The following is a 20,451-nucleotide window of genomic DNA, read 5'->3' on the forward strand; positions in this document are numbered from 1 at the left end:
CATTTAAAGTATTAAATGTGTATGCATGTGTGTGTCAGGGCTGTGTGTGTATAAGTGAGTGAGTGTAAGTGTGAGACCAGCCATTTGTTGCTGATATATATCCCTGTTGGAAAACCCCTCCCCCACTGTATTACCCCTAAGATTATATGTTTCCTATAAATCACATTCCAGACTTAAGGAACAATGGGGTATGTGAGGGATAGGGATGTAGCGAACTGTTCGCCGGCGAACTAATTCGCGCGAACATCGGGTGTTCGCGAACGCGGAAGTTCGCGAACTTTCGGCGTACGTTCGCCATTTGGGTTCGCCTTAGCTGGCGTGAAATTTTGACCTCTCACCCCAAACCAGCAGATACATGGCAGCCAATCAGGCAGCTCTCCCTCCTGGGCCACCCCCCCCCCTTGGACCACTCCCTTCCATATATAAACCGAAGCCCAGCAGCCATTTTACATTCTGCCTGTGTGTGTTTGAAGAGATAGTGTAGGGAGAGAGCTGTGTATTTATTTGAAGGAGAGTTTAAGTAGTTTTTCTGGCTAGTAATCTACTTTCTACTGCTCTGTATTTGTGTGGGGAGAGGACTGAGGAGCTGTGTATTTATTTTGAGGCAGAGTTTAAGTAGTTTTTCTGGCTAGTAATCTACTTTCTACTGCTCTGTATATTTTGTCTAAATAACAATTTGTCTAAATAACAATAATAATTCCGTGTCCACCAGCAATAATATATTCCGTATCCACTACTGTATACGTTGCCCTTGCAGGCCTTGTTGCCCGGTGTCTGCAACCAAGTGCCACCTAGCTGTGTGATCTTTTTCACAATCTGTCTAAATAACAATAATAATTCCGTGTCCAGAAACACAACCTGAGTGACGGTTTTCCACCAGCAATAATATATTCCGTATCCACTACTGTATACGTTGCCCTTGCAGGCCTTGTTGCCCAGTGTCTGCAACCAAGTGCCACCTATCTGTGTGAGCTTTTTCACAATCTGTCTAAATTACAATAATAATTCCGTGTCCAGAAACACAACCTGAGTGACGGTTTTCCACCAGCAATAATATATTCCGTATCCACTACTGTATACGTTGCCCTTGCAGGCCTTGTTGCCCGGTGTCTGCAACCAAGTGCCACCTAGCTGTGTGAGCTTTTTCACAATCTGTCTAAATAACAATAATAATTCCGTGTCCAGAAACATCACCCAAGTTGTTGTTGTTTTGTAAAAATAAAAAAAATGCCAGGCAAAGGCAGGCCGCCACGCAGAGGCACTAGGGGCCGTGCTGCTATGATATCCTGTGGCCCTAAGAAATTGCCCAGTTTTCCGAAGGCACTTACCCTGAACTCCCAAAATGCTGAAGAGGTAGTTGACTGGCTTTCACAGCACACCCCATCCTCTACTGTTTCTAACTTTGCCACAACATCCTCATCATCCTCTGCTATGGTCACCCCACGTACCACTTCCTCCGCCACCGCCGCCCCTTCTTCACTGGAGTCAGAGGAGTTATTTACTCATGAGTTTGTTGAACTGAGTGATGCGCAACAATTATTGCCAGAAGAAGATGAAGGAGATGCGGACGTTACACCAGATATCATTATTCAGGCAGGCAACACAACAGAGATGGACATAAGGTGTGACGAGGTCCCCGCTGCTGCTGTCTTCTGTGAGCTGTCAGAAGAAATTGATGCATCTGAGGAGAATGATGATGAGGAGAGTGATATTTTGTGGGTGCCTACAAGAAGAGAGCAAGAGGAGGATAGTTCAGATGGAGAGACGGAGAGTCAGAGAGGCAGGAGGAGATTAAGACTTAGAAGAAGCAGGGACAGCTCCCAGGGAACAGTAGGGCAACAACATGAATCGGCACCTGTGGTCAGCCAGCCAACGCACCCGCCAACTTCTACTGTTACTGCTAGAAAGCCCACATCAAAAGGCTCAGCAGTGTGGCATTTTTTTAATGTGTGTGCCTCTGACAAAAGCGCTGTAATTTGCAATGAGTGCAGTCAGAAACTGAGTCTTGGGAAGCCCAACACCCACTTAGGTACAACTGCTATGTGAAGGCACATGAACGCCAAACACAAAGCACTATGGGAGCAACACCTCAAAGGCAGCAGCCAAACGCTAAGCCACCCTCCTTCTGCTCCAGCATCTTACTGCTCTACCTCTGCTGTCCTTGACCCGTCTCAACCACCCTCCACTCCACCTTCCAGTTCCTGCTCATCTGCCCCCAGCCAAGTTTCTGTGAGGGCCATGTTTGAGCGTAAGAAACCAATGCCTCCGAGTCATCCCCTTGCCTGGCGTCTGACAGCTGGATTGTCTGCACTCTTAGCCCGCCAGCTTTTACCATACCAGCTGGTGGACTCTGAGGCTTTCCACCAATTTGTAGCAATTGGGACACCGCAGTGGAAGGTACCCAGCCGCAATTTTTTTTCACAGAAGGGAATACCACACCTGTACCAGCATGTGCAGAGCCAAATCACCGCATCTCTGTCATTTAGTGTTGGGGCAAAGGTCCATATGACTACTGACACATGGTCCTCCAAGCATGGTCAGGGCAGGTATGTCACCTACACTGCCCACTGGGTGAACCTACACAGCCATGGCACGCCTTGCTGACATTCAGCGGCGGCACAACTTGCCAGTCAGGCGTTTAATTTGCGACAGCCAGACTCGCTGGAATTCCACGCTAATGATGTTTGAACGTCTGCTGCAACAACAAAGAGCCATCAATGAATACCTATTTGAACTGGGTGGTAGGACTGGATCTGCAGAGCTGGGGATTTTTTTCCCCCGTTACTGGGTGCTTATGCGCGACGCCTGCAGGCTGATGCGCCCTTTTGACGAGGTCACAAATATGGTTAGTCGCACTGAAGGCACCATCAGCGACCTAATACCCTTTGCTTTTTTTCTTGAGCGTGCCGTGCGACGAGTGACAGATGACGCTGTAGACCAGCGTGACCAAGAGCCTGATTTCTGGGCGGAATCACCAGAACGTTCCCAGGCACCTGCTGCAACGCAGGGAGAGGTGTCAGAAGCGGAGTCAGAGGAGGAAGGTGGCTTTGTGGAGGCAGAAGACCAATAGGAGCAGGCTTCCCAGGGGGCTTGTGGTCACCTTTTGTGGAGCCCTGGTCTTGTACGTGGCTGGGGGGAGGAGACGGTGGTGGATGAGGACGTAGTCCTTGATAACGAGGAAGGGGAGATGGATACCTCTGCATCCAACCTTGTGAGAATGGGGTCTTTCATGCTGTCATGCCTGTTGAAGGACCCCCGTATCAAGAGGCTTAAGGAGAAGGACCTGTACTGGGTGGCAACGCTACTAGACCCTCGTTACAAGCATAAAGTGGCAGAAATGTTACCAACGTACCACAAGTCCAAAAGGATGCTGCATTTCCAAACCAGCCTGCAAAACATGTTGTACAATTCTTTTAAGGGTGATGTCACTCCACATTCCAGGGGCAGAGGTGCCGGTAAGCCTCCCACGAGCACACCTGCAAGGACAATGCACTTTGGCCACTCTGTAACGTCAGACATGCAAAGTTTTTTCAGTCCAAGGCAACGCCAGGACCCTTCTGGATCCACCCTCAGAGAACGCCTCGACCGGCAGGTAGCGGACTACCTGGCATTAACTGCAGATATTGACACTCTGAGGAGCGATGAACCCCTGGACTACTGGGTGCGCAGGCTTGATCTGTGGCCAGAGCTGTCACAATTTGCCATAAATCTGTTGTCTTGCCCTGCCTCAAGTGTCCTCTCAGAAAGGACCTTTAGTGCAGCAGGAGGGATTGTAACTGAGAAGAGAACTCGCCTAGGTCACAAAAGTGTTGATTACCTGACCTTTATTAAAATGAATGAGGCATGGATCTCGGAGGGTTACTGCACGCCGGAAGACTTGTTCTGACTGCCCATGCAGCTGTCCTTCTCTGCACGCCGCTTGACACCACACACAGCTGTCCTTTAGCGTCCTCCTCCATCACCGTACAAACTAGGGTGCAAATCCTACTGGCTTAATTGTAAGCCAAACTTTTTGGACAGGTAAATCCTGAATTTTTCTCTCTTCTACTCTTCTGTGCTTGTCACCCTATCTGAGTTCTTTGAAAGGGTTTGGCTGGGGCATGGTTATGATACCATCTAGCTTTGATGTTTTTAATGTCTTCTGTGCTTGTTGTCACCCTATCTGAGTTCTTTGAAAGGGTTTGGCTGGGGCATGGTTATGATACCATCTAGCTTTGATGTTTTTAATGTCTTCTGTGCTTGTCACCCTATCTGAGTTCTTTGAAAGGGTTTGGCTGGGGCATGGTTATTATACCATCTAGCTTTGATGTTTTTAATGTCTTCTGTGCTTGTTGTCACCCTATCTGAGTTCTTTGAAAGGGTTTGGCTGGGGCATGGTTATGATACCATCTAGGTTTAATGTTTTTAATGTCTTCTGTGCTTGTCACCCTATCTGAGTTCTTTGAAAGAGTTTGGCTGGGGCATGGTTATTATACCATCTAGCTTTGATGTTTTTAATGTCTTCTGTGCTTGTTGTCACCCTATCTGAGTTCTTTGGAAGGGTTTGGCTGGGGCATGGTTATGATACCATCTAGCTTTGATGTTTTTAATGTCTTCTGTGCTTGTCACCCTATCTGAGTTCTTTGAAAGGGTTTGGCTGGGGCATGGTTATTATACCATCTAGCTTTGATGTTTTTAATGTCTTCTGTGCTTGTTGTCACCCTATCTTAGTTCTTTGAAAGGGTTTGCCTGGGGCATGGTTATGATACCATCTATCTAAGATATTTTTTCTGTCTTCTGTGCTTGGTACGCTATCTTCGATTCTTTAAAGGTTCTGCCTCAGGATTGGTTATGATACCATCTATCTAACATATTTTTTCTGTCCTCTGTGCTTCAGTGGCTGCAACAAAAAAACCATAATTTTTTAGGAATGTACACATTCCTGATTTTTTAGGGTTCTGCAACGGCGGCAAAATCGTATCTTTTATGGTCACCACAGGTGATCGAAAAGGTAGGACAAACCTGGGCCCACACTGCAGAATCAGTGTTTTTTGGTTCACGTTACTGTACATTGAATTACCTCTGCCTGACCATGCACGTGCACACAAGCACGGTGACTGCTAAACACACCACTACAGAAATATTCCCACCGACGGGACGAACGTCCTGGAGGTGACAAGCAACTAGTAAAAACTAATATTCGCACACTTGACAGTATCATTAAAGCTTTTTGCGTTTTTTTTCGTTGCAGTAAACGCGGCGTTTTGTCTTTGCGTGTGAACCGGCCGTAACCTTTACATGACTTGATTGGAATGTAGATGCCGGACTTTTTAAAGCAGTTTATTACATAAGTTTAGGAATGTAGTGTGTTTTCTCCCCTTAACAGCACAAAACGCAACGCTGTGTCAACAACGTATTTTTCAGAGAAATTTTTGCCCTTGATGCCCCTCCTGCATGCCACTGTCCAGGTCGTGGCACCCTTTAAACAACTTTAAAATCAGTTTTCTGGCCAGAGATTGCTTTTCTAGGTTTTAAAGTTCGCCTTCCCATTGAAGTCTATGGGGTTCTCAAAGTTCGCGAACGTTCGCACTTTTCGGCGAAAGTTCGCGAACGGGTTCGCGAACATTTTTTTTTAGGTTCGCTACATCCCTAGTGAGGGATAGTGTGAATGGCAAGTCAGTTACACACTTGTAACATGTTACCCATTCAGGCCTGGGATATAACTTATTTTCTAATACCCAATATTTAACATTTCCCCCTTTGCACACTGACTTTACAAGAACATAATATTTGTATGAAACGTATTAAATGAGAGAGAGAATCCTTGAAAACCCAGTCTGCAAATCTCCAGGAATTCTTTGCAATGCGCCAAATGTTCGTTGCACAAATGGCAACTGATGTAATAACATGGAATGAGATGGTAACAGGGATAATTTAAAGAATTAAAATAATGTATTATCTATAGGTGATTCCATCCTCTGCTCATCCATTCACGGCCTCCTGGTTTGACTTTAAAAATCTTTCATTAGATCCTTTGCTCAGATCACTGTGTTTGACTACAATTCTGATTGCGGTTGCCTCCCAGGTGATCACCTAACCAGCTTTTAACCCTCCGTTCCCTGGCTACTCCTCTGTGGTTTTCTACGTGAGCCTTCACCCTCGCAGTTCCACTCTGCTAGACCTTCGCTGGACCTTTCTGGGCTCTCGTACCTCACTTCTCTCTCTCATCACAGCCAGAGAGTCCCAGTGGGGAGCTGTAAGAGTAGTCCTCCTCGGCATACCTGGTTCCTGCATCCGGTAAGCCTGACACCGGTGAATTTTTTTTACTATACTTTTCATGGTGTTGCATTAAAGTGCATCAGCAAACATCAAAAGTATCAAATAAAAGTACGGTACTCAATTATGGGAGTCAGTTATACCAAGTTACAGTCTCTGGCATTCCTTGTTACATTCTGTTACTCCATATTCATCCAACATTTCCCCTGTGAATGAATCCAGATGGGCTCCCTGTAGCTTGGGTAAATCCCCGGCACCCTGCAACCCTTTGTCCTGTAGGGCCCAACGGATTTAGGCCTTGGCTCTTATAGTAGATCAGCCACTAAGCACCTGTATAGAATCAGGGAGTTGTACCAGTACTGGCATAACGTAGGCCGTACCCAATGAAAGGAAGGTGGGACTTGAATAATCAGTAATAACACAGTCTTTAGCAGGATCACTTTGTGAACAGTTCCTAAAGTTCAGGATAAAAAATAATTTCTCAGGTAACCCATATTAATGTTATACTTCAATGTTAATTTCCCCCTGAGTCACAGTCTGTTACAAATCACTTTAAGGTGGCCATACACGAGCAGATCCGCTCGCTTGGCGATGTCACCAAGCGAGCGGATCTTCCCCCGATATCCCCACCTACGGGTGGGCGATATCGGGGAGGATTTAGGTAAAAAAAAAATAATCCGATCGTTTGGCCCTGGGGCCAAACGATCGGATTATGTGGGCGGCAATGGGGCAGTCGGATCGGGGACCGCATCAACGGGCCGATGCGGTCCCCGATCCGACCGGATTTTCTAACTTGGCCGATCGATATCTGGCCAATTTCAGGCCAGATATCGGTCGGCCAGGCCGTGTATGGGGACCTTTACTTCCAAACCCGCACTTCCCTCCATAGGCTGCTGTTCCTCCCGCTGTTTGGCAGAGTCGTGCCCAGCCCGGCCTATAGCTACTGCTAAACTGCACATTTATATTAGTCTGATATTCTATCACTGTATTACCCTGTCATTCCCATGAATATGATGTTATGCATTTCATGATTAATGTCCTTCATATTGAAATCATAAATCTCTTATGTGTATGTATGAAAAACATAAATAGGGAAAACAAATTATAAAGGAAAATTAAAACATGTTAAAATGATGCCTTTTAACATATTAAGGAAACATTATTAAAATGTATAATCTGTTATCTATCGCATGATGTTTATTCATATGTTTCTTCTCATCCTGATCAATGTCTAACATGTTTTCCTTATGTAATGATAGACTTTGCTGTTATTTAGCAGAGCCGGCCCATTAGTCATGAGAAAACTTTACTCTAATTTATATAATTATTGTTACCACATATACATTTTTCTTAAATATCATGTTGTTTAAAAGAAAATGAGTTCTCTGTTCTTTGCTGGGAAATGTATTTGTCACTGGTGCCTTATGGTCGTTTCATGCAGGCACTGTCTGTCCATGGGTTACTAGGAGACAACACATTCCCTTTATTATCCTTGGTCTGTTCAGCAGAGGGAGAAACCCATCTGAAAAAATCACAAAAACTTGGAGCAAATTTCACAATTAGTAAACAAGATATAACTTGGATACTTTAATTTTACAAGGTCCCAACATTCTCTAAATCTTCAGGAAGTTCATCTGTTTAACTTTTACAGATCTCCTTATATATCTCTCAGGGCCTGAGCCTCCCCTTTACTCTTTGTGACTCCCCCTAACAGACGTTAGTGTATCCATACTTTCCAGCTCACAGATATCAAATTTCCCAACTTTCCCCATTACTCTTTAGCCAAACTAAAACTGATACAATTATAGATTAGAATGTATTTACTCTCTTGTTCCTGTACTTAATCAGCAAAGGTTAGTAAAATAATTCCCTTATTGGCAAATATGCCAAACATTTACTCTAATAATAATTTCCCTCAATTTATTACACAATTTACATGGAAATACAATGCAATCTTCAGAAAATAAGATCTTTTATCTGTCCCAACTTTTATACAGTAGAAGTCTGCTCATTATATGAACACAATACCTACGGCTGAGCAGTTCTGCAAATCCCTCCCTGGTGTAACCTGAGTATTACCTGTGTGCCCCTTAGAGCCACAATCTTTACATTACATTATTTATTGTACTGATCTCTAATTTATAGGGGAAACCAAAAATCTAAGTCTTTGTGAACCTGATTTTAATAACGAAAAGTCAACATAGAGTCCTACACAAACTTCTATAGATATCACTATGTTAGATATATTGGTCAGTGGAAACACAACAATCTTCTGGTTCCAGTAAAAAGACTAGAATAACATGGCACCCTGGGATAGGGGTGGGTAGATTTTTGTACAATGTTTCTGACAACCTTGTTTAACAAGAAAACAGTGCTGATACCTTTCTAACTACTCTGAATCTTAAAAATCTACAAAACAATTTTTCAACTTAGTCATTCAACCAGCCTTAGAAACAATCAATACCCAAACCTCCTTTTATTTGAGCATCACAAGCAAACTTAGATGCCTTTGAGCAATAGATTAATAAATGCTGTTACACAACTTTTGGGGGAGGTCATTCTATTTCCTTAAATATTCCCTGTCTCCCTTATACCCATTATAATATCTGGGCTCCATAATCTCAAGAACATTTCCTGACATTTAGGCTACAGATAGTGAGTAGCTTATAGTCAGAACCCATAATGCATACAGAGACACTTTATGATACAAGAAAACAAGATACAATTCTGATGTTTATGATTCCACTGCCAAAATAGCTTTTCAACAAACCTAACTTGGCATTTGTCTGAATAGGGGGTTATCATTTCAAGAAATTCTACAGTATAAAACTTTTAACACACATTAAATTTTCCTGTTTCTGAAGTTCAATGAAAACCATTACAATTACAATAACACTGCTACATATTTCCATGTAAGTGTTTTTTTCTCAAAAGCCATACCCAATCATATTCATTTACACAATGCTTACAAACCTTTAAGGAACAAGTACTAACATTTCTTTAGCATTAACCCTATAATGTAATTATTAATTTTCTCAGTAACAATGAGTAACTCCTTTTCTCTGCAGTCCTGGGTCTTTTATACCGACAGACTGGTCTGTTCATGGGACCCTGGGAGCGGCCATTCTGTGCATCAGGTTCCCTTGCCTGTGTAACAGCACAGACCTGAGCTGCTCATGCATCATTTCTGAATCTTTATGAAACTTGATTTGCTTTTTAAATAATTTTCGTCTTCTGTAGCACTTTCTGAAAATATGCCCGACCCGGCCACAGAAATGGCAGATTGCATGGGTATATGACCTTATATTTTCTTTATTTGATTGGCATATTTCCCTTATCATGTGACTGTTTGAGGGGCCTGAGTTCTGCAGTATAAGCTGTCTCCTGTACTTATCTATATTTGAGGCTGCTTTCTGATGAGTATCAAGACTGCAAGCAAAAATATTAGCTACAGGATCTAGATATTTAAACTTGTTTCCAAAAGCTTTTATCATTTGCTGTGTAACTTCTTCCCCAATACCCATAACCAGGGCTGCCATCAGAAATCACGGGGCCCCCAACAACCAAATTATCAGGGCCCCCCAGAGGCCTAATGGTTAAAAACCAGAACACATATTGGTGGCCAGGGGAACCGTGTAACCAAGTAGAGGCAGACGTGGCAACAGTGCTAATGGTTATGGCACAAGAGGAGACTGGGGGAACTCTTCACAACGTGGGTGACAAATCTCACAAAAACATCTCTCCCTTCTTACAAATTTTCCAGCAATTATGCTGAATTGCCACAAGTAAGGTGTTTTATATGCTGTGATGTGTATGTTAGTGAAGGGAGTGGTATTTTCAGAAGATCTGTTGCTCTATGGAAATTACAATAACTAAACAGGCTGGTTTTAAAAATGAAAGGGAATTGATTTTTTTTAACATACTGAAGCCAGCAGAGATGTCTATGCCTAATAAATTATCCAATATGTATTAAAAGGTAAGGAGCAGCAATCTGTAACAAAAAATATTTTTTTTTTCAAGGAATTAAAAATAACAGGACAGGGTCCACAGCAGCTCCCCTCTAACCTCCTGACATTATATGCAGCTTGATGTGTACATGTGCAGGAAAGAACATCCCCCAACTGCCTATAATCCCCTCTAATGTACTTGTACAGAGTAATCATGTCCCCTCGCAAGCGCTTCTTTTCCAGAGAAAACAACCCCAACCTCGACAGTCTCACCTCATAGTTTAAATCTTCCATCCCCTTAACCAGTTTAGTTGCAGTCTCTGCACTCTCTCCAGCTCATTAATATCCTTCTTAAGGACTGGAGCCCAAAACTGCACTGCATACTCAAGGTGAGGCCTTACCAGGGACCTATAAAGGGGCAAAATTATGTTCTCATCCCTTGAGTCAATGCCCTTTTTTATACAAGACAGCACTTTATTTGCTTTAGTAGCCACAGAATGACACTGCCTGGCATTAGACAACTTGTTATCAACAAAAACCCCTAGATCCTTCTCCATTAAGGATACCCCCAACTCACTCCCATTCAGTAGATAGTTTGCGTTTATATTATTTCTACCAAAGTGCATAACTTTGCACTTATCAACATTGAACCTCATTTTCCAGTTTGCTGCCCAGTTATCTAATTTTGTCAAATCGCTCTGCAAAGCGGCACATCCTGCATGGAACTTATAGTTTTGCACAATTTAGTGTCATCAGCAAAAATAGAAACAGTACTGTCTATGCCCACCTCCAGGTCATTAATAAACAAGTTAAAAAGCAAAGGCCCAAGGACTGACCCCTGCGGTACTCCACTAACCACACTGGTCCGATTAGAAAATGTTCCATTTACAACCACTCTTTGTACTCTATCCTTCAGCCAGTTCTCTATCCAATTACAAATATTATGTTCTAGGCCAATATTCCTTAATTTGATCATTAACCTTCTGTGAGGTACTGTATCAAACGCTTTAGCAAAGTCCAAGTAGATGACATCAACTGCCATTCCAGCATCAAGGTTCCTGCTCACCTCCTCATAAAAGGCGACTAAATTAGTCTGGCAAGATCTGTTATGCATAAAACCATGCTGGCACAAACTAATAGTATTGTGAACTGCAATGTATTCAAGTACCCTATCCCTTATTACCCCTTCCAAAAGTTTTCCTACTACTGATGTCAGACTAACAGGCCTATAGTTTTCAGGCTGAGAACGGGATCCCTTTTTAAATAACGGCACCACATTAGCAATCCGCCAGTCTCTTGGCACCATGCCAGACCTCAATGAATCCTGAAAAATTAAGTGAAGAGGTTTGGCAATCACAGCGCTCAGCTCATTTAATACCCTGGGATGAATCCCATCCGGCCCTGGACCTTTGTTTCCCTTTACATGTTCAAGTCTCTTTTGAATTTCCTCCCGAGTGACCCATGCGCCAGTAGCTAAATTACTAGAACTGGGCATATTACAAGGGAAGCCTTCATTATCTGGCTCCTCAGATGTATAGACAGATGAAAAATAAGAGTTCAAAATTTCAGCTTTTTCCCCGTTCTCATCAACCAACTTACCCCCCCGTGATAATAAAGTTCCCACCCCTTCTTGCTTCATTTTTTTACTATTCACATAATTAAAAAATAATTTAGGATTCTTTTTACTCCTAGCTGCAATATCCCTTTCCATTTCTATTTTAGCTTGCCTGATAGCTTTTTTGCTGCTTTATTTGCCCCCCTGTACCTGATGAAAGCCCCTGCTGTCCCAGCTAACTTGAATGCCCTAAAAGCACGTTTTTTCTTACCAACCTCGACCCTAACACTTTTATTCAGCCATAAAGGTTTTGCTTTGCGCTGCCTCTCCTTGCTTACAAGGGGGATATACTGTTGTGTATACCTACAAAGCAATGTTTTAAAGATGTTCCATTTTCCTTCTGTGTCTAACCCCATGAAAAGCCTTTCCCAGTTGACACATTGCAGAGATGCCCTTATACTGGCAAAGTCTGCACGTCTAAAATTGAGCGTATTAGTTACTCCCTTATAGCGCTGTCTCTGCAGCATTATCTCAAAGGAGACCATGTTTCATCCACAGGGGGCTCTTCTAGTGAAGGCGCATAAAGGGCGGATGGATGTTTTTTATCCAGCACTCCTACCCCAAACGAAAGCGGCGGAAGACCCGGAGGGGGAAAAGGCAAAGAAAGGGTTGTGCGGCCAAAAATGCGGAGCTCACAGCGGACATTCAACCGGAGGTAAAATCTATAGTCAACCTATCACATAGAACTTTAACAGAGACTGAGAAAGACGTTTTGCAGAAAGGATTGGGATACATACCCTCTAATGAGGATAATTTATTTAATGTCGAAGTTGATTTGTTTAAGTTCATTAGGGCTCTCAAGTTACGTGTACATTTCAATGCATCTGGGGCTAAGGGTGGTTCAGGACGAATTGAAATACAATCCAATAAGGATCTGGAGATGATAAAAAGAAAATTAGGTTTAAAATCTTCTTTTGTCCCTAGCTATACCCCCAAATGCATTGAGATGTTTGAATTTATGGTTAAACAGGATTTAACAAAACTAATGGATAATTCAACTAAAAAATTTAATAATGGTAATATGTCTAAAGAGGAACAGAGAGCATTGATGGATTTAAAATCATACAAGGATGTTATAGTGCAAACAGCAGATAAAGGTGGTGCTGTAGTCATTTTGGATCGTGAAGCTTATATAAACGAAGCCCAGCGACAGCTGAATAATAAAATTCTAAGTAACTAAGTTAAATCTTAAAACGCATGAAATTAATTTTGCATGTGACGTGTTGGAATTAATATTAACAAAAAATTATTTTGTATATTATGAACAATACTATGTAGAGCTGATGGGCTGCGCAATGGGTGCGAACATGGCGCCTATATATGCGAATGCGTTCATGCATATGTTTGAGAATAAGTTCATTCTGAGTAATAAAAATTGGAATGAGCGCATTCTCTATTATTGGCGCTATGTGGATGATATTTTCTTGTTTTGGAATGGAACAGCAGAACAGTTTGCATCAATGGTACAAGAGTTAAATGGTACAATAGTTAAATCAGGTACACGGTACCATTAAATTTACCTCGGAACAGTCAAAATTGTAAATAATGAAATAATGACTAGAGATGTAGCGAACCTCACAAAAAAAGTTCGCGAACTTCCGCCAAAAAGTGCGAACTTTGCGAACCCCATAGACTTCAATGGGAAGGCGAACTTTAAAACCTAGAAAAGTCATTTCTGGCCAGAAAACTGATTTTAAAGTTGATTAAAGGGTGCCACGACCTGGACAGGGGCATGCAGGAGGGGGATCAAGGGCAAAAATTTCTCTGAAAAATACGTTGTTGACACAGCGTTGCGTTTTGTGCTGTAAAGGGCAGAAATCACACTACATTTCTTAACTTGTGTAATAAACTGCTTTAAAATGTCCGGCGCCTACATGCCAATCAAGTCGTGTAAAGGTTACGGCCGGTTCCCACGCAAAGACAAAACGCCGCAGTAGTGGATACGGAATATATTATTGCTGGTGTAAAAACATCGCTCAGGTGATTTTATTGCAATGCAATGTCACTACTATGTGTAACGTGTTTGGTGCACTACTATGAATAACAGCAACCAGCACTGGACATGTTAAAGAACAGTAACTTAAATTAAAAAAAAAAATGAATAATAAAAAAAAGTGATCTCTGGTTGGTGCTGGGGGTGAACTACTAGGAGCAGCACACCAGTCCCCAACACAGCTAGACTAATAGCACTCAGCTCTATAAATTACAGTAGCAAAGTAAAAAAACACAAATAAAAAAAAATGATGTGAATGTGTGGTTGGTGCTTAGTGCACTACTTGGAGCAGCACACCTGTCTCCAACCCACACAGATGGAGCTGCAGTACACAATGAAAAGAAGAGTAACAGTAATCAGAAAATAAAAGCAGTCCTTACAAGGACTATTGGGTTACAGCAGATGAGATCAGCAGGACAGCTGCCCACAGCAGCTACATACAGAGCAGTAGAAAGTAGATCACTAGTCAGCAAAGCTACCTAAACTGTCCCTCAAACCCCTGCACAGCTCTCTCCCTATGTGCTAATACAGAGCAGTAGAAAGTAGATTACTAGTCAGCAAAGCTACCTAAACTGTCCCTCAAACCCCTGCACAGCTCTCTCCCTATGTGCTAATACAGAGCAGTAGAAAGTAGATTACTAGTCGGCAAAGCTACCTAAACTGCCCCTCAAATCCCTGCACAGCTCTCTCCCTATGTGCTAATACAGAGCAGTAGAAAGTAGATCACTAGACAGCAATGCTACCTAAACTGTCCCTCAAACCCCTGCACAGCTCTCTCCCTATGTGCTAATACAGAGCAGTAGAAAGTAGATCACTAGTCAGCAAAGCTACCTAAACTGTCCCTCAAACCCCTGCAAAGCTCTCTCCCTATGTGCTAATACAGAGCAGTAGAAAGTAGATTACTAGTCAGCAAAGCTACCTAAACTGTCCCTCAAACCCCTGCACAGCTCTCTCCCTATGTGCTAATACAGAACAGTAGAAAGTAGATTACTAGTCGGCAAAGCTACCTAAACTGTCCCTCAAATCCCTGCACAGCTCTCTCCCTATGTGCTAATACAGAGCAGTAGAGTGTAGATTACTAGTCAGCAAAGCTACCTAAACTGTCCCTCAAACCCCTGCACAGCTCTCTCCCTATGTGCTAATACAGAGCAGTAGAAAGTAGATTACTAGTCAGCAAAGCTACCTAAACTGTCCCTCAAACTGTCACCTTGGGTTCAGCTAAGGCGAACCCAAAATTGCGAACTTCGCTAAAAGTTCGCGAACTTGCGAACACCCGATTTTCGTGCGAATTAGTTCTCCGGCAAACAGTTCGCTACATCTCTAATAATGACTCCCATGCATTATAATCCTACTGATTGTAATACTGTTTTATTGCCCAACAGTTGCCACCCTCCGGGAGTATTTAAAGGCCTTCCATACAGCCAGTTGAGTAGAGTGAGACGGATTCCATCTAGTGAGGAGCTATATGAGGCGGAGGCACAGGGTATGGTTAAAACATTTGTGCAGAGAGGCTATAATGAGAAACAACTTAATGAAATGAAGCAGGATTTAAAAGGAGTAAAATGTGAGTAGTTACTAACCAAGAAAATACAACCGAAGACAAATAAATCTGAGGGAGTGGCCTTTGTGTCAGCTTCTGGTAGCCACACCCACAATATAAATAAAATAATTTTAAAACACTGGAACATGTTACAAGATGATCGTGAAGTAGGTAAATTGTTTAAAGAGACCCCACTATTTTCATATAGGAGGGGGAATCAATAGGACAGGTTTTGTCCAAAAAGGTTTTGCAAAAAGAAAAGAAAAGTGGGTTATTAGCCCCCCTCAAACTGGGTCCATTAACGTGTGGCGACTGTGCGCACTGTACGGGGATTATCCGAGGGGATACGGTCGCTCATCCCACTAAAGGCACCAATTCCAATTCAAGGACATTTTACGTGTAACAGTTCTGGGGTAATTTATATGATAAAATGCCCATGCCCTTATGTGGGGCAGACAGAGCAATAAGAACCTGTTTAAATGAACATAAAAGCAATATAAGGATCTACACTCCTGATAGAGAAAAAGAAAAATCTGAACAAGAAAGTGGAAAGAAATATCTGAACTATCTGTGGCTAAACATATTTATGTAGCTAAGCATTCAGTGGCACAGGCCAGATGGGCAGTATTAGAACAAGTCCATTTACTCAGAGGTGGAAATCTGACTAAACAATTGCTAAAGAGAGAGGCAGTGTGGATTCAACAACTGGATTCTCTTTCCCCTCAAGGGTTAAACGAAAGCTTCAGCTTGAAATGTTTTTTATAGACTTTGTAACTGTTTTTTGTAGGATATTTTGTATAATTGGTTTTTAAATGTGACACTTTGTATTTATGGCTATATGTTTTACAGATTATGAAGTGTAAAGGATTCTTATGAAGGGGATTGTCGATTCACATAATTGAATGGCTGCTTGGGACTGTTTGATACTGCAGCCGTGATGGGGTTAATGGGTCACATGCTAGTGTCACATGGTCTGTTAAGGTATTTAGTGAGTAAATTGTTCACGTGTGTGTATTGCACCTGAAGAAGGGGTCACCCCCGAAAGCTTGTGCTGTTTTGCTCATTTCTGCAAATAAATGAATTAAAGGCATTGCCGACACACTGGGGGCTTCTTCCCTTTCCAAAGCTACATGGAGAAAAGGCTTGGGAGCGGCTGTGGGAGTTAAGCACCCTTTGGGAACATGTATGTAAGTGGGTGCTGAAGATTTTTCTTTATGTTGATTGTCCAAATTTCACCCACACACTCAACTCTGCTACCTTACCTCACTTCTTTGGCTTTCTATCCATACTCTTAGTTTCTGTTCCTCCCAATCTCTTCACTCCCATTTAACATATTATTCTGCTCAAAACTTTCTTACCTCTGCCTTGTTTTTCCATCTTTTTCTCTATGGGGGAGAGCTCGGCCAATCCGGGTTGGGGGAAGGCTGGGCTAGTCTGAGCTAGACCAATTGGGCTGGGGGCGAGCTGGGCCAATCCAGGCTGGGGGTGGGCTGGGCCAATCCAGGCTGGGGACGGCTGGCTGGGCCAATCAGTTTGGGGTGGGATAAACCAATCAGGTTGTTGGTGGGCTAAGCCAATCGGGTTGTGGGTGGGCTGGGCCAAGCCATGCAGCGAGCTTGGTAAAGGAAAATATCCTAGCGTTAGGTGCTGACAGCAAGGGGCCCGGCTAATATAAGTAAGTGCTGCACTGCCAGGCCCCCCTTAACAGCCAAAACTCACCGGGCCCGGAATGATTGTCCCCCCTTTACCCCCCTGATGGTGGCCCTGCCCATAACCAATCTGTAAACTTGCTCAAACAAACCAGAAATGTAAAGGGGTCATCATCTATAGAGGTCTCATGATTATTGAGCACCTCTATATCAAGCACATTTTCACCATTAATTACAACCCGGATTCCAAAAAAGTTGGGACACTAAACAAATTGTGAATAAAAACTGAATGTAATGATGTGGAGGTGCCATAAATCACCAAACAAAAGTTTAAACTGAGAAAATGTTCCATTTTAAGGGAAAAATATGTTGATTCAGAATTTCATGGTGTCAACAAATCCCCAAAAAGTTGGGACAAGGCCATTTTCCCCCCCACTGTGTGGCATCTCCCCTTCTTCTTACAACACTCAACAGACGTCTGGGGAGCGAGGAGAGCAGTTTCTCAAGTTTAGGAATAGGAATGCTCCCCCATTCTTGTCTAATACAGGCCTCTAACTGTTCCATCAGCTTGAGCCTTCTGTGTGGCACCTCCCTCTTTATGATGCGCCAAATGTTCTCTATAGGGGAAAGATCTGGGCTGCAGACTGGCCATTTCAGTACCCGGATCCTTATCCTACGCAGCCATGATGTTGTGATTGGTGCAGAATGGGGTCTGGCATTATCTTGTTGAAAAATGCAGGCTCTTCCCTGAAAGAGATGGCGCCTGGATGGGAGCAGATGTTGTTCTAGAACCTGAATATATTTTTCTGCATTGATGCTGCCTTTCCAGACATGCAAGCTGCCCATGCCACACGCACTCATGCAACCCCATACCATCAGAGATGCAGGCTTCTGAACTGAGCATTGATAACAACTTGGGTTGTCCTTGTTCTCTTTGGTCCGTATGACACGGCGTCCCAGATTTCCAAAAAGAACTTGGAATCGTGACTCGTCTGACCACAGAACAGTCTTCCATTTTGCCACACTCCATTTTAAATGATCCCTGGCCCAGTAAAAAATGCCTGAGCTTGTGGATCTTGCTTAGAAATGGCTTCTTCTTTGCACTGTAGGGTTCCAGCTGGCAGCGGCGGATGGCACGGTGGATTCACTGACAATGGTTTCTGGAAGTATTCCTGAGCCCATTCTGTGATTCCCGTTACAGAACATTCCTGTTTGTGGTGCAGTGTTGGGGCCCGGAGATCACGGGGATCCAGTATGGTTTTACGGCCTTGACCCTTACGCACAAGCATTAATAGCCTGTCCCTTCTTGTGCTGTGTATTAGATTCCCATCTGTATCAGTGCCGGGAGCACTCACAGGGATTGATAACCACTGGGAAATACATGCCGGCACCCAGTTTGAACACTTTATTCTTCTGTTCTTCACTTAAATTATATCTCTCTACTATATACGACTCAAACAGATCACAGCTCATTAAAACATTATTGTTTGCATTAAAATGTGGAATATTTTTCACAATTTTTAAAAGCTGTTTATTAACTTTTAACTGCAGTTTAGCCCTATCATAATCTAATGTCAGGTCACTGAGATCTGGAACAAACATACTGTAGTTGTGTATGTGAGTGTATAGATTGGTAAGTATAGGGTGTGGGTGCTGGGTTTACTCGGATGGGTTGAACTTGATGGACTCTCGTCTTTTTTCAACCCTATGTAACTATGTTAATATGCAGTTCAAAAATAAGATTTCTATAATGACATCTTCTTTCATAGATTTATAAATAGTATCTACATAACATTTCTTGTTTATATTAAGTTAGTTAACCTCTTGCAACAATGCACATCTCTACTGGAAGCCAGTTCCATGGTTTGACTACAGGTTAAACTAATTAGCCTGTGCAATTTAAACTTTGATGGACATTATATTTTACGTTACATGTACAGGTATCGGACCCCTTATCCGGAAACCCGTTATCCAGAAAGCTCCGAATTACGGAATGCCCGTCTCCCATAGACTCCATTTTAATCAAATAATTTAGAATTTTAAAACTGATCTCCTTTTTCTATGTAGAAATAAAACAGAACCTTGTAATTGATTCCAACTAAGATATAATTAATCCTTATTGGATGCAAAACAATCCTATTGGGTTTAATTAATGTTTTATTGATTTTTTAGTAGACTTATGGTATTGAGATCCAAATTACGGAAAGACCCCTTATCCGGAATACCCTTGGTCCCGAGCATTCTGGATAATGGGTCCTATACCTGTATAAAAAAAAATTAACACTGAGTATGACTTTATACCTCAAAAAACTTAGTACACAAAACTAAAACATATGTATATACAGTTAGTAATCTTGCAAGAAAAATATTGGATCCATAATCATAACTTCCATAGTTATTAAACATATACATCTTATAATCATCTTTGATAGTTTCAACATTTTATCACATAACTGGCCGGGTCATATGATAATCCAAACTATCAAAGGTACACAAGATATATATGGAGTACTCTTCCAACATATTCATAATCTGAATGGTTTAAAATGTACATTATCATTAATAATTTATATTTATTATTTATATATAACTTATTAACCTGCGCAGGACATCAGTATGTGCACCTTTGAATTTAAACTTTAAACAAATAATAAGTACAGTGTAGGTAACAGAGAGCAGATTAATCAATGTTAATTAGGATTTTCCTGCATTGGAATCATGCAATCATACTCCTGTTACTCACTACAAACAAACATATAACAAACTTATGAGACAAAGGATTAACAGACAGTCCTTAAACAATTATCACATAAATCTACACGGCATGCACTGTCTATCCATGGGTTACAAGGAGACAACACATTTCCTTTATTATCCTTGGTCTGTTCAGCAGAGGGAGAAATGTCAAATAATGCAATGGCACTCAAGGCTACAAATGGGACAAGCCCTTAATCCAAACTTTATTGCGGTAGTGCACTACCGCAATAAAGTTTGAATTAAGGGCTTGTCCCATTTGTAGCCTTGAGTGCCATTGCATTACTTGACAATTCTGGACTTTTGGAGGGTGCCGATCCCTCTGGCAGTGAGCACCGGGTGCTTAACTCATTCTGGAGAGTTAAGGGTGTGCGAGGAAGGTCTCTGTTGTAGGCCAGCAGAGGGAGAAACCCATCTGAAAAAATCACAATAACTTGGAGCAAATTTTACAATTAGTAAACAAGATACAACTTGGATACTTTAATTTTACAAGGTCCCAACATTCTTTAAATCTTCAGGAATTTCATCTGTTTAACTTTTACAGATCTCCTTACATATCTCTCAGGGCCTTTTTATAATAATAATTTTATTTATAAAGTGCTACTTATGTACGCAGTGCTGTACAGTAGAATACATTAATACAACTCCCCCTAACAGACGTTAGTGTATTCAAGCTTTCTAGCTCACACATATCAAAT

General features: G+C 42.2%; 1 long non-coding RNA gene across 2 annotated transcripts; it reads left to right on the top strand.

The window, feature by feature from the left end:
• Positions 1 to 3,980: 3,980 nt before the first annotated feature.
• LOC108647448 lies at positions 3,981 to 16,327 on the top strand. 2 transcript variants are annotated; one of them, XR_004220816.1, is made up of 5 exons: positions 3,981 to 4,020; positions 6,065 to 6,276; positions 12,316 to 12,472; positions 15,193 to 15,293; positions 16,200 to 16,327. It is a non-coding gene; the product is annotated as an uncharacterized LOC108647448 (long non-coding RNA). The 2 variants fall into 2 exon arrangements; XR_004220815.1 differs by having other exon boundaries at positions 15,193 to 16,327.
• The last annotated feature ends 4,124 nt before the right edge of the window (positions 16,328 to 20,451 follow it).

This window comes from Xenopus tropicalis, chromosome 1 (assembly GCF_000004195.4).
Source record: "Xenopus tropicalis strain Nigerian chromosome 1, UCB_Xtro_10.0, whole genome shotgun sequence".
Taxonomy (NCBI): Eukaryota; Metazoa; Chordata; class Amphibia; order Anura; family Pipidae; genus Xenopus; species Xenopus tropicalis.